The sequence below is a fragment of the Lemur catta genome, chromosome X (genome assembly GCF_020740605.2).
Source record: "Lemur catta isolate mLemCat1 chromosome X, mLemCat1.pri, whole genome shotgun sequence".
Lineage (NCBI taxonomy): Eukaryota > Metazoa > Chordata > Mammalia > Primates > Lemuridae > Lemur > Lemur catta.
Window position 1 is genome coordinate 39145391 of NC_059155.1, and position 9822 is coordinate 39155212.

Here is a 9822-nt window from a genome sequence, read left to right on the forward strand (position 1 = left end):
GAATGAACACACAGGTGCACACGGGTAGCTGTGACCCTCACCCACACCCTGGCCCCCTGGCTGAGGTAAGGGTTGTAAGCCAGGCCAAGGTAGCCCTGCCCACATTTTTGAAGGGCATGCCAATTTGGCTCTCAACTCTGTGTCACCACTAGGATGTGATCCCCAGCAGGCACAGCCTTCCCAACACTTCCACTGAGCTCTTGGCATGATCCAGTGCAGCTTACATGTGGTATCCACCTGTAGGCATTGCCATGTAACATGCCCACCCTCTTGGGCAGTTCTCCCCGAAGTGTCCTTAGACTCTTGCAGTATACTCATTTCATCTGCTTGCCCCTTCCCTTGGGCAGCTCTCTCAGTAACACCACCCATTCCTCACTCTCCCAATTCTTCTCTCCTCCATTGTCCAGACCCCACTCTACCACCCTGGCCCCCAATACACACACACACACACACACACACACATACACACACACACACACACACGTGTGCACACGCAGTTTATCATGAGACTGGTACAGGTGGGCTATTTTGTGCCTTCCATTCTGGGGACTATTTCTGTTTCTCAATGCCCTGTCATTGAGCACAGCTATGTCCCTGTAGTTCTGTGGTTTGAAGTGCCTCCCCACTCCAAATTTTGTGGCAGATTAAGGATAGGATATTCCCCCTTCCAGCCAGTCATGGATTCAGCCCTACCATAAAGGAAACAGCCTTCAGAGGTGTGGAATGTTTTGGCTGCCCAAGCACTTTACGATGACTCGGCGTGGTTGCCAGGGCAGCTTGGGTTGGTATTGACAGAAGAGGAAACTAACCTAAGAGAGGGGTTAAGTGACTTGCCCACACAATTAGTGAAAGAAGCAGAGATTAAGCCCTGATCTCATGCTTCTTCTTCTCTATTTTTAAACTACATTATTTCCCCAAGGACAAAGCCAACAAAAGTGTGGCCCAAAGACCAGTGCCAGTCCGAGAACTGTTTGTTAGCATTTCATGAGGAGATAAGGAGCTTGCGCCAGAATGTAAATCAATGCACTGCTTGCTTCATCAAAACAGCCTTGCTATGAAAATCAAATGTCAGCTGAACTAAACAACATGCTTAGTGAGGTAGCTGATTTACATTGGCACAAACTCTGTAACTCAATGCCATCCCTGTGCCCAGCAGCCCTGGTGCTGATGCCTGTCCAACATGAGGCAGCATCCCATTACAGAACTGTGCCTCACCTCTTGTATAAGGGGAATGGGTTGTGATACAGGCTGGGGTCACGGGTTATGTGGTCATGGAATAATCACAGCCCCTCAGGAGTGAAAACGTGCAAGAGCTGCTCTACAAATGGTTTGTTGCCTTTGTGTAATAAAGTTTCTTTGCCTGTCATGTGTCTGTGCCAGTTGTGGGCTCATTCACCCTCAAGTTCATTCCTAGCTTTTTGCCTGCTCGATTCTATATGGCAGGGGTCTGACCCCTGCAGGCTGTCTCTCTCCCAGGCTGACTTCCCACTGGTCCGGCTAGTGGGAAGCACTCACTGAGAGAGAGGGGAAAAAGGAAGGGAGAAGCCAGAGAATGTCTGCCCTCTGCTTCTCTGTGTCCCAGAGTGACCAACTTGTCCTGCTTTGTCCAGGACTCTTCTGGTTTCAGCACTGACAGTTCCATGTCCCAGGAGACCCCGCAAGTACCTCTGCCTCAAGCAGTTTCTCCTCCAGCTCCAGCTCCTGCTGACGGCTCCCCACTCCCCTGTCCTAGTGATCAACACCGTGATTCCAGCTTCCACTGGGTGATTCTAGCCCCCTCCCTTTGTCCCTTCAGTCTACAGGTGGTAGCACTTCTTGCTACTGCTAACGTCCAGGTTGCTTCTTCATCCTTTTTGGTTTCTCAGGTCTTCCCTCACCTGTATCACCAATTCCGGGCATTAAATTCTCACTGTTGTTTACACTTAACGTGGTTTCTGTTTTACTGCTTAGACCCTGACTTATGCAATGGGGACAATAGTACTTACTTTACAGTGTTATCATGATGATTAAATTAGTTAAATAAACCACTTACAGCAGCGCTTGGCACATGGTAATTGCTTGTTAAATGTGAGCTGTTATTATTAGTGTAGTGTGAAATAACATTTACCGTGCACTTGCCATGTGTCAGGCTAATCACTTTACACCCACGATCGTATTTAAGCCTTATGACCCTTCTACCTGGGTGAACACATTTCTTGAGCTAATTGCTTAGAAAATCTGTTTGCATTTCACACCTTGAAATTCCCAGGTTCTTCTGAACCACTCCCCTTCATGAACCCAACCATATCCACTTATTTATTGATTCTCTCAGGCTCTCAGGACATAAAAAGAAATGAGACAGTGACTTGTACATAACGGAGGATACAGTCTAGTGGAGGGAGATTGGCAATGCCAGCCAGATGATTTGTTCCAAAAGAGTGGGCAGTGCCACTTAGAGAGTACAGCAGTGTGGCAGAGTAGGGAAGAGCATGAGCTCTTGGGCTGGAGTGCCTGGGTTTGGATCTAGGATCTGCATGTACAACTTTCTCCATCTACATCCACCTACATAAGGTAAGGAAGTCATTTTTAACCACTCTGTGCCTCAGTCTCCTCACATGGCAAAAGTACAACAACCCCATAGGGTTTGTTTTCAGGATCAATGAGTTAATATTTTTAAAGTGTTTAGAATAATGTCTTGCATGCACTAAATATGATGTGTTTGTACAATTAGAACAAAATAAATAAGTTGAACCAATTGTAGGGGGAACCCACAGGATGGTATCACTTGGTTCTGCCTACAAGCGTTAGGCAGAATGATATTGACATACGAGGTGACACTGGAGAGGGATCTTGAAGAAACAGTGGAAATTCTCCAAATAAAAAAGAAAACATCCAAAATCATCAGAAAGGCATGTGCAAAGGTACAGGTATGTCTGGGGAGTAATGAGAAGTGAGTAGCTGGAGTGTGGTGGCAGGAGATTAGGCCCAAGATTTAGTTTTGGATACATTAGATAAAGCCTTAATGTCATGCTAAGGAATTCAGATTTAATTCAAAGAGAAGGAATGGAGAGCCAACAAAGACTGTAAGTTGGAGAGGGTAAAATGATCAGCTTTGTTTTTTGTGGGTATTTCATTCTTATGTTCATCCTATGTAAGTTTAAAGCTGAAAACCCTGCTCAGGTGTAATAAAAAATATAGTAGAACGAAGTAACCCTAAATTGAAAACAACCTAAACGTCTATCAACAATAGAATGGATAAATTGTGTGGTATGTTTGCACAGTGGAACACTGCACAACAGCACTGATAATGAATGGAATTACTGCTACAGGCAAAGGACACGGATGAATCTTCCAAGCCTAATACTCAGCAAAAGAAACCACACACAAAAGAGTGCATTCTGTATGCTTCCATTTATATAAAGCTCAAAACCAGGCAACATTAATCTATGCCATTAGAAGTCAAGACAGTGGTTATCCTTAGGGGAGGGGTAGTGGTAAAGAGGGGACCTAAGTAGGGTTTCTGGGCTGCTGGTAATGTTCTGTGTCTTGAACTTGACCTAGGTGCTAGTTTTACAGGTGTGTTCACTTTATGATCAAGTTCTAGACACATAAGACTTGTACTTTAAACCAATAACCTTTTAAGTGAAATACAACATACATATGGAGAAAAATCACTTATTGTTTTAAAGTACAATGGGGAATATTCAACCCTGCGATCCAACTGACCTTTGACCATGGTGGGATATGGAGAACAATAAACATGATGTCTATTACAAAGGGGGTGCCCCCACAGAGACATTTTCTCTTTCAGATATTTTCAGATAACCCCCATATTATGCTTCTAGATGCATTCAGGTACAATTGGTTGATCTGCATCATCACCCTGTGTTTCTGAAGTCTAAATTTCAGGTACTTTAAACATCATCTCTAAGGAGAGACAACAGGGACCAGGGTTTGGGGTGGAAGCCAACAAAGACTCTAGCCTTATCTATAGTGGTTTAAGTCTTTACAAGGAGAAATATTCAGGTATTTATTGTATATTTAACACTAAACCAAAAAAATGGCACAGCTCTGCCTAGTCATTACATGATGATGAAAAGTGGTAGATACCATTAGATTAGGATTGAAAATCACTAGACCTGGATTATTGTTATGCTAAATTGGCAGTTTGCATTAGTGTAGTTCTTTCTTTCTTTCTTTCTTAAATTTTATTTCAGAGTATTGCAGGGGTACAATCGTTTTGGTTACATAAATTGCTTTTTTTGCCATTTGAGTCAAAGTTATAAGTGTGCCCATCACCCAAATGGTGTGCATTGTACCCGTTAGGTGTGAATTTACCCATTTCCTCTCCCCCCTCACACCTGCTTGATTTCCGATGAATGTTGTTTCCATATGTGCACATGAGTGTTGATTGGTTACAGTTCTTTCTTGATGTGAGGAAGGCTGAAAGTGTTGGGGACAGCTTGCAGATGCAGATGAGGAAGCTGAGGATCCAAGAAGTTATATGGATGATCCCTGGTCAAACAACCAGTTAGTAGAAAACCATTGTCATCACCCTAGTCCAAGCTGCCGTTTATCTCACGCTTGAACAACTACAATAGTTTACTAGTTTATTAGTTGTTTCCTGGATTTACTATGCTACCTATTATGTTTCCCACACTGAAGCTACAGTAATCTTTTAAGAATGCCATGACACCCTTTGACTCTTTAATGGCTTCTCAGTGATCTTAGGGTAAGGACTCAGATCATTAGCAGGGCTTACTAGGCCACTCATGGTTGGGTCCCACGTGTGTACCTCTCAAGTCTCTTCTCACACCATGTTCCTCCTTGTTCGTTATGCTCTGGCTACACTGAGTTTTCAGTCCCTGAAAACTGCCATACCCTCTCCAACCACAGGGTCTTGGCATGTGCTATTCTCTTTGATGTGGATGTCCTAAAACTTACTAGTTTGGCATCACTTTCTGTTCCTCCAATCAAACACCTGTTGATGGGTGGACCTACCCAAGTAAGGAGCCCTGTTCTCCTTAATTCCCTTCAGTGTTATTGCAGTTTGAAGCTATTAAATATATTAGACTTTTCAAGGAAAATATGATCCGAAAGGGACTTAAAATAACAAAGCAAGTGACTGTCAGTTAAGTTAACTTGAAAGGCAAATTTTGGAAAGCAAAAAGCCATCCTTTGAAGAATTGTAGAAATTAAAACATAATAATAATAGAAGGCAATATTGTCTAATGGTTTAGAGAATAAGCATTGGCTTCAGACAAGTCTTGGCTCTGCCAAGTGGTCTGGCTGTGTGACCTTGGACAAGTTACTTCAGCTTGCTGAGTTTCTTCTATTGTAAGATGATAGCAGAATCCATGCCAGAGAATGATTGTGAGGATTCAGTGACAGGATGTATTTATTCACTTAGCTAAGTGCCTGGCACACCATAAATCTTCAGCAAAGTGTGGCTACTCTGGTAATAATTATATGACGATGCCTAAAAAGTTTCTTCCATTCAGACTATGAAGACAACTGGCAAAAGCGTGACAGAGAGTAACATGTTCAGGAATGGCAAAAAAAAAAAAATCATTTCTTATTAGGAGCCAAAAGATGTCAATGGATTTCACTATTTAAGTGAAGAGGACATTCAACTGAGGAAGTGTGTGGCAGTGGTTAGGAGTAAGCTTCTTAAACCCTGGGAGCCTTAGCTTCCTAGTCAATACAAGAGGCCCCGATCTCCCCGTCACAAGGTTGTTGTAAATTAAGTTTAAATGTCGCCATGCTTGTAAAGCACTTAGCATGGCATCTGGTACATAGTAAGTGCTCAATAAACAGTAGCTGCTGTTATCACCAATGTTGCTGCTTATATTTTTCTTCTTAAGTCAGAACATTTGCAGCCCTTGATGGCCAGTGTGGGATGCTGTGATTAGAGCCCTGAGTGCGTCACCCAAACCGGTTCTCAGGCTTCTAAATTCTGTGTCAAATGAACTTCTGGGCCATTTAAAACACAAAGGCAAGGCGAGGGGGGCCTCTGAAGTGCCCCGGATTTTCAAAAGCAACGCTGGGTCCTGGAAGAAGTCGTGATGCCTGGGGGGCATCCCGGGTGGCGTGGTGTGGAAGCCCGTGCTGCTCGGCCCCAGCTCTGGCCGTCCGGTCTCGGGGGAGGGCACCGCCCGTCCCAGCAGCGCGCCCGGCGGGGGCACGGGCAGCTCGGCGTCCCCGCGGTGTGGCCCCGGAGGTGTTCCCAGGTACCCGAGCCTCGCGGCGTTTTCAAGTGCTGGCTGCGAAGCTTGAAAAGGGCCCGCCGCTGGGCCGGGCGTTTTGTGTTTGCCAAACAAAGCATGAAGGCAGAGTGAGCAAAGGGGGCGGGCCGGGTGCGGCACAAAGGCCGAGGGCGGGCCGGGGCTGGGGAAATACAGTTCAGTGGGCCTGAATTGATACGCTCATCCCCTAAAGCCCCGGGCTGGGCGATCACAGGGCATGAAGGCCCAGCAAAGAGCACTCTGCTGCATTGATCCAATCCCGAGCGAGCGAGTGAGCGAGAGACTGTGGAAGGGGAGGGAGGCAAGGACTGAGGGGGGGCACGCGGGGGTCTGCAGGGGCCGCCAGCCGCAGATTAGGCGCTTTTCTTAGAAATGAAGGAATCTCCTGGCCTGAGCGAGGGCCCTCCAGATGGAGCATGCCTTCTAACCCAAGGGGCCAGGGTTGGAATATCTCCCCCATTTCTGTGGGGAGCTAGCATGCCACTGGGGTCAGCCACGACAAAGATGTTCTTTCTCTCTTCCTCTTCTGGCAAAGATACTAGGGAGCGGCTGCGCATTCCCTAGGGCCCGCCCCTGCCCCCTGCATTCTATGGGTGTGGGGATGCACAGATGACTGTGGTCCCTCGTTCCTCACAGACTCAGTGCCTACACAGTGTCTGCCACTATTTATTGGTTAGAGGGAGGGACAAATTGGATGGATGATGGGAAGGACATATGCATAGATTTGTGGTTCAACCAGATGGGTTTCTGTTCCCTTAGTTCTTGTCTAACAAATATTTTTGACTGTGTGGCTTTGTCTCATGTAAACATTATTATGAGTGTTTTATTTTTCTCCTATACTTTCTTGTGTTTTCCACATCATTGAACATGGTCACAAATTATTTATACAATTAGAAAAATATCGACATTGTTCAAAATAGAAGTAAAACAGACGGAAGGGAGGGGCATCAGAGATCACAACCATGTAATAATGATGATGAAATCTTACACATTACCGGTAACCAACTATTCTCATGCATGGATCACACACATTGCTTAGCATTGCTCATCACAATCATCCCATACTTAACACAAGACCCAGCACACGGTACTAAATCAATAAATGGCGATTGGTGGAATCCAATGCCACTGAACAAACGAAGTAGCTGAGGTTCTGAGAGGTGAAGTGTTGCACAGCTATGACTGAAATCTGCCATATGCAAATCCAGGGCTCCTGCCCCAATGACCCATAGAATCCTGAAGGGCTTCTTCAAATACGGACTATTTCATTTCAGTCCTCTGTGTTCATTTCTGGACTATGAGGCCCCAGATTTCCTTTCTGAAGACAAGGTTTTGTTTGTTTTTGTCGTAATGACACACTCGGCATCATTAAGTGTCCGTGAAGAGGAATCCTTTAGTTGCATTAGAAACGTGGTTTGTGACCACTGAGAGCCTTGGGAAACGAAGCTCTCCTAGCAGGAAGAGGCAGGCTGCTAATGAAACGGCTTTCGCGGGGCGGGGTTTCTGCATTCTCTTAGGGCCGACTTTAGCATTATTGCCAAGGAAAAGCTTAGCCCATGTCTGAACGACACTGTGATTTGTGAGTATAAACAGTTCAGATCTGAGCAAAGCAGTTCTTACCCAGAAAGAGTTTCCCATCCCTAGCCTCTTTCCTTGATTTGTAAATCGTAACTGACACAAAATACTTTAAACTCTGCCTTGATCTGAAGTTTGCTGAGGGAATCAGGCCAAGTAATTGAGCCAGAATATACTTTTTGATGTTAAGTCAGTATTGTTTAAACGATTTTACATGAAATCCTTGAAACAGGTTTGCACCATAATTTATTGCAATTCCTTTTTTTAAAAAAAATTCTTTATATTGATGTCAATTTTCTTGCTTGAAAGTATTCTTTGCCAGTATTATATTTTCACTTGGAACATTCATCATAGTAATGAATATCAATTTATTACTTTATTTTTAAATTTGGTTCTTACATGTGGTTTTGTGAAATTCTTAAACTTCACATGAAATATTTTTCTTGAAAATGCACCGTGCAAATCCACACTGATTTAGCCCATCCGTTTTGATGAAGAATTTCTTGGCTTTAGTAGGAAAGAGGGCATGAATATTTCCTTGCAATATTTTCCCCTCACTTGAAAACCCATGAATGAAATAAGACCTGAGGACTGCATGAGACAATTTACATACTAATTAGGTAGCATGATGTAGTTGAGAGAGAGAGAGAGAGAGAGAGAGAGAGAGAGAGAGAGAGAGAGAGAGAGAGAGGGAGAGAGAGAGAGAAAGGCTCTGGAAGCTAACGTGGCTTCACAGCAGTGTGATCCTGAGCAACTTGCATATCCTCCCTAGGTCTCAGTTCACTCATCAGTCAAATGCTGAGGGCCATTAAGAGGATAAAATGAGATATGTATGAAAAGAGTCCGGCACAGTTACTGCTCAAGAAATGTTCATTTTTTTTCTGTAGTCACAACAGCCTTCAACTTCCTCCTTTATAAAAAAGGATCGATTTCCTAGAGTAGTCTAGCATAAGATATTGATGAAGAATATGGACTCTGAACTCAGACTGTCTGGGTTCAATTCTAAGCCCCACTACTAACTGCATGATTTTGGGCGATTAAATCAATCTCCTTGCTCCACTTTGTCTGCCTGTGTAAGCAGTGTGTGATCAGGGGCTGGTCATAGTGACCATCACCCAGGGTGGTTGTGAGTACTCAGTGAATTAATGCACTCAGCATACAGAGCTTCTAACCTTTTTGTTCATAGCTTCCTTTGGCAGCCCATTGATACCCATGGACCCGTTCTCAAAATAATAATTTTAAATGCATGAGTACAATACTTGATACATGGGAGCTATTTCAGTTGTTTGCACCCATCCACTGCTTCTATTGCATGAAAGCAATCATAGACACTATGTTTTAAAAAAATGGGCATGGCTGTGTTTTAATAAAACTTTATTTACAAAAACAGGTACCTGGTGGACCAGATTTGGCCCACGGCCATAGTTTGTTATACCCTGCATTAAAACATGAAAAACTCTTACAGACATTGGCCTAGGCAAAGAATTTATGAAAAAGACCCCAAAGGCAATCGCAGCAACAACAAAAATAAATAAATGGGACCTGATCAAATTAAAAAGCTTCGGCACAGGCAAGGAAACTATCACAAGAGCAAACAGACAACCTGCAGAACGGGAGAAAATATTCGCATGCTATACATCCGATAAAAGGCTGATAACTAGAATCTATATAGAACTCAGGAAAATCAGCAAGAAAAAATCAAACCACCTTATCAAAAAGTGGGCAAAGGACATGAACAGAAACTTTTCAGAAGAAGACAGACTAATGACCAACAAACATATGAAAAAATGCTCAACATCTCTAATCATCAGGGAAATGCAAATCAAAACCACAATGAGATACCACTTAACTCCAGTGAGAATGGCCTTTATCAAAAAGTCCCAAAACAATAAATGTTGGTGTGGATGCGGAGAGATAGGAACACTCATACACTGCTGGTGGGACTGCAAACTAGTGCAACCTCTGTGGAAAGTAATATGGAGATACCTCAAAGAGATACAAGTAGAACTCCCATTTGATCCAC